The sequence below is a fragment of the Nelumbo lutea genome, chromosome 4, assembly GCF_056320005.1.
Source record: "Nelumbo lutea isolate HS-2025 chromosome 4, American lotus-T2T, whole genome shotgun sequence".
Taxonomy (NCBI): Eukaryota; Viridiplantae; Streptophyta; class Magnoliopsida; order Proteales; family Nelumbonaceae; genus Nelumbo; species Nelumbo lutea.
Genome location: NC_142687.1, coordinates 26,906,273 through 26,912,091, shown reverse-complemented (window position 1 = coordinate 26,912,091; position 5,819 = coordinate 26,906,273). Strand labels below are relative to the sequence as shown.

The 5,819-nt window shown below is 41.2% G+C and overlaps 1 pseudogene across 1 annotated transcript; it reads right to left on the bottom strand.

Moving 5' to 3' along the window:
* Positions 1 to 3,106: 3,106 nt before the first annotated feature.
* Positions 3,107 to 5,600, bottom strand: LOC148854762 (putative disease resistance protein RGA3; annotated as a pseudogene). The gene has a single exon (XR_016112976.1). The product of XR_016112976.1 is annotated as a putative disease resistance protein RGA3 (transcript).
* Between the last annotated feature and the right edge of the window lie 219 nt (positions 5,601 to 5,819).

Sequence of the window (5,819 nt, the reverse complement as noted above, 5' to 3'; positions counted from 1 at the left end):
GTTGATCCAGCATGTCGTCCAGCCGAGGAATGGGAAATTTGTACCCAATGGTGATCTTGTTAATGGTCCTGCTGTCGACAGACATTCTCCAACTGCCATCCTTCTTAGGTGTTAATAAGGCAGGTACTGCACAATGACTCATGCTGATTTGAATGTGTCCCTTTTTCAATAATTCTTCTACCTTTTCACGTAAAATTTCATTCTCCTTGGGACTCATCCTGTAATGTGGGAGGTTAGGTAGACTAGCACCTGGAACAAAATCAATATGGTGTTGTATATCTCTCATGGGAGGGAGTTCATTTGATAACTCCTCTGGAACTACATCATTAAATTCATCCAGTAGTCCCTGTATTTCAGCTGGAATTGTATTTTCATCATTAACATCTTCTCCTTTTACTACTAACAAATGTATCTCATGAGTATCCTTACATTCTTTAACAAATTCAGCATGATGATGGGCGATGGTAAGGAAATTTTTCTCATGTGCCTTTTGAGTATTTGTAGCATTTTTTCTGCAATGGGTAACAAAGTATAGCGTGTACCTTCTTTTTCAAGTTGGTAGGTATTCTTCCTACCCATGTGCCTTGCATCTGTATCAAATTGCCAAGGCCTCCCTAACAAAATGTGGCAAGCATCCATATCTACAATATCACAATATGCTTCATCATGGTACTTACCAATTGAAAAATGTACCTTGCAGCGTTCTTCCACTTATACGTCGCCTCCTTCCTTGATCCACCCAATTATGTATGGGTTGGGATGTTTTTCAGGAATCAGCTGTAATTGTTGGATGACATCCCTGCAAATAATATTTTCTTGACTACCACTGTCAATAATTAAATTAAATAATTTTCCCTTGATAGTACATCTGGTACGAAATAATCTGTGCCTTTGAGAAGTATCCTTATTTTTCTGGGACAACATTAATTTTCTTACCACACAAGTATACTCCTCATGTTCATATGGACCCTCTTCATCCTCCCCATCAGGTCCACAATATACCTCTTCCTCAATATCTTCTTCATCTTCCCTTTCTACCATATTAACTGCCTTCCTCCTGGGACAGTCATTGGATCTATGCCCAACCTCATTACATTTAAAACATTTAATAGGAGCAGGCCTTGCATAAGGGTTACTGGGTTTAGGAGGGTTGGAAGGATTACCTCGAGTATGTCCTCCTGTAGTAGCCTTACCGGCGTTACTTGTACTTGCCGGGTGAGAAGGTTGTACTGCCGGAACTGACTTGTTCCTGTCGACAGTTGCTAGCCTGTTGTCGCTCTCGTTGTACCGGCGATAATTATCACTGCGTGCCTTGTCCTGGAACATTAATTCTGCTTTCAAGGCTAGGTTCCTTGCTTCCTGCACACTAAGAACCATCTGTACACCAATTTTATCTCTGATAGACGGTCTTAAACCGCTTAGATAATGGGCTGCCTGCTGGTTATCACTTTCAGATAATTGATTTCTTTCAGCTAATCTCAAAAATTCAGATATATATTCATTAACACTATGAGAACCCTGTGCACACCTCTGATAAGATTCAAACATATATTGTTCATAGTCAGGAGGTAAAAATCTACCTCTAATTAATTGTTTCATGCGCCTCCAGGTTCGAACAGGACCTCTTCCTTCTCTCATCCGGGTCTCTTTCATCCGTTCCCACCAAACAGATGCGCCTCCCTTTAATCGGAAAGCTACTAATTTTACCCTTCGTTCCTCTGGTATTTCCATGTAATCAAAGAACCTATCGACTTCTGTGATCCAATCCAGAAGTCCCTTTATACCAAGATCTCCACTAAAAGTAGGAATATCTACCTTGAATTTAAATTCATCATTATTCCTACGGGGGTTGAAATTACCTTGATTGTGCCAATTTCTACCGTTTCTGTCGTTGCCGGGAAGAATTGGAGCACCACCAAATTCGAAATCATCATCACTGTCGTCGTCAAGAACTGGACGTCGGGACGCAGTAGCGACGGATGGTCTGTCGTGGTCGCCTCCTGCGGTCTGCTGTGGATTTTCCCGAATTCGTGGGACAACCTCCCGTAACAAGGTTTGCAATTGTTCAGTCACCTCTGCCAACTGCTGTTTGATGTTACGTGTGGCTGTACGCTGCTCTTCAATTGCTCTCCAAACAACTGGGAACCCCTGATCTCCGTCACGGGGTGGGTTGCGACTGCTACCGTCTGGGTTGGACATGACTGGGCGAATTCCCTGCTCTGATACCACCTGACGCAGCATGGAAGCAATGAGAACCGGAGCTGGCTATGCAAGCACCGGGCGTCCGCTAGCACCTAGCGAAAAACACCGATTTCTCTAGGAGAGAGAAAAATGTAGCAAAAATAGGAAGAAGAGAACTTGAAGAAATTCTGAAAATCTGAAGTATGAATTGATTAATAATTCTAGGAAATAGTAGTATTTATAATACATTGAGAAATTATAAAAGAACTAGGAAAAGAAATTAGATTTGATCTAAACATCTCAAACTTGTAGATAGGATCGAACTCTTCTTGACTTGTAGATAGGATCGAACTCTTCTTGACTTGATCTCCCCCGTCCGATCTCCCTTGATCTTATCCATGCATGAATCTTGGATTATCTAGAATTCTTGAATTCTTGATGAGTCTTGAATTCTTGAATTCTTGATGGATCTTGAATTCTTGAATTTTGATAAGTCTTGAATTCTTGAATTTTGTTAAGTCTTGTATTCTTGAATTATCTTGGACTCTTGGCCTTATCCTAGGAGCTGCCGCCCCTAGGAGTGAGATGGGCCTTGGGATGGGCCTCCATCAGTTAGTAATCCGCCAAAAAGCTCCGAGCGATGTAACTTTATAGGTTCAGTAATGAAGGCCACTCTATTTTGCCAAAAAAAAGAAACAAGTCATTTGGTAGTTGTTTCCATTTTACCAACAAACAAACAAAACCCTTCCAATGAAAACTAGATTCTTCGTAGAGTGTAGAATGCTTTAAATCTATATGATGATGAATTGATTACTTAATGTCGGGAAATCACCAAAGAACTCAATCAAAACTGGATTCTTCGTGCATCTGAAAAGGGAAGGAGGAACTATCCTTCTGGTTCTTTCCTCGAGAAAAGAGAATCCCCTCTTGTAACCAATTCAATTTGTTGCATTATTTTCTTTCTTGTCCTAATAATTTCTGAAAGTCATCCAAGCATGAAACATCTGGCGTTAACGGGCAATCGGTTATGTTCAACCATTGGAGAGATGTGAAGAGGACTTGTAGTCTTTCCATGGGAATAGGTTCAAGCCTGGGACAGTCGGTAATTTGCAACTGGCGGAGGGAATTTTTGTTGTTTTGGAATAACCATTCCGGTAGAACCGTAAGCTCTTCACAGTTGATTATCTGAAGGCCAACAAGAGACCTGAGATTGGCTACAAAGGATCCTCCTCCTTTTATCAATAAGGCATTGCTTGATTCAATCACCAATGCCTCGAGAGAAGGAAACAGACGATTTGGTGTCACTGTCAACTTAGGGCAATTCTCGATAGTGAATTCCTCAAGGCAAGGGAAAATGGAATTAGAAGAGCAAGATGATGAAGCTTCCTTCCACTCTACTAAATTAGGCATGTCTATCAGCCACAAGTGTTTCAACGATGGGAACAATGTTACCGTTCTTGCTCGGTTACCACTACCAGCATCACCATGACCTGCATTTCTATTATTGCAATTGTTGACTACTCCATGAAACTGGATATAGTTGAACGCCATTTCCTGTAACCAAAGATCCTTAAGCAATGGTAGATGGCCAAGCATGGGAACATTTTCTAATCTCCAGCATGCCATTAGATAGATTTCGACCAAACTGGGGAGGAAAGAATCGATCTCTATAATCCATAGAGGAAATCTACTGCCCTTAAAGTCAGTAATTTGCAACCCCTTCAAATTTGGGTGAGGTTGCAGGGCTTCCAGTATACCATGTTCAATATCATCATCGATGGTGTTGGTATCCAAATTACACCAGCTACCCCATACCAAATCCAATCGTTGGATATTTTGCTTGTCCTTTATATTCGCCTCCTTGGCTTCTCTTACACTGCTCACATTCTCCAGCTTTGTAATTGATAACCAACCTCTTTTCTACCTGTCCATCTCCACATCCTGAAAGAAAGAGTTCCACAACAAGTGATTGAAATAGTCATTGCCAATATCCTCCATTTCTTTTCTACCTTCACCCAATGTCGACCCTTGATGTTGAATGAATCCCTGTGCCATCCATTGTTGAATAAGTGCAATTTTATCGATCATAAAACCCTTAGGATATAGGGAACAGTAAGCAAAGCACTATTTTAGATGTGATGGCAAATGGTCATAGCTCAGCCTTAATGCAGGTAAGATTCCAGATGATTCAGATTCAGATAAGTCCCAGATTTCACTGTTTTGGACAGACACCCATTCCTCTTCTTCTTTCTTTGAGTACATCAACCCTCCAAGAGCCTTTGCGGCTAAAGGTAAGCCCTTACATTTATCTGCTATTTCGCTTCCTATTTCAACCAATTTTGGAGTCTCTAGCGCTCCTCCTTCCGCAAACGCTCTACTTTTGAATATGGTCCAGCAATCTTCCCCTGATAGTAATCCTAAACGATGCAGAGGAAGTGTGCCTATTGTTTTTGCAACTTCAACTTTGCGCGTTGTCACTATAATTTTGCTCCCCTTGGCTGCTTGGGTTTTTAACAAATAATCTTTTAAGATATCCCACCTACTCCGCTCTTCATTCCATACATCATCAAGTACAAGTAAGAATTTCTTTCCACCCAAATTAAAATGGAGGCAGCGGAGAATAACATCCAGATTTGTTAAGGTGTTCCTTTCTACAAGTCTCTCCAGGATTTCTTTTAAAATCTTGTGAATATTGAAGTTTTCAATCACACAAACCCACATGCGTTTATCAAAATGTGCCTCCACCGATTTATCATTGAAGACCAATTGAGCAAGAGTGGTTTTTCCGAGACCACGCATTCCTACTATGGGTAGGACTAAAATAGCAGCATTCTGGTTCTGGTCGTCGTTTGGGACGTTGTTAATTAAAATGTTTACTATCTTCTCTTTGTCATCATCTCTTCCGACGACTTCTAACTCATTTACAACAGAATGGGTGTCTCGATACATTCGACCACATTCCGAAGCCCCCCCCCCCCCCTATCGGCTGCCCGCGCAAGTTGGATGGCATTGGCTGGCATTAAAAGTTAGTCAAAAGATGCATTGATATCTTTAATCCTATTGACCATCTTTAAGTGAGCTACAACTGGGTTAGAGGACGTTGAAAAGAACTTGCGTACCTTGTCTCTCTTCTTATTCATCATTTTCTGTAGTTGAGTGTGTGTTGTGATCTCATCCAGCACATCTTCCGCATCATAAGCTACGTCCTCCAGCTGCTTCAACCACTTTCTGACCGACTGTTCTTTTACTTTGCGATTCTGGGCGTCCTCTATGACGTCTTGAATCGTTTCCAATTTAACTTTGAGATCTTCAATCTCTGCCTTGAAATTCCTGGTGAGATTAATCCCTTGGGCAGCAAAGGTAATCACCCTGCTCAAGATTTCCTGAGCAACAACGCCAATGAGAAGGTCTCCGGCCATTCTCCTCCTTAATTTGCAAGAATGTGATTCTTTTGAGGTGTATGAAAAGCCACCAGGATAATTCCAATCTTTCATTCCAGGGATTGACTAAAAAGCCAGTGTTGACAATGAAGTGGGTTGACTAAGAAACAATCACTTCATGTAGTAAAAAACAAGTATAAGTGGTCACAAAATGCATGGGTGAATCAGCAGTATCCCTCAAAAATTCAATGGTCAATG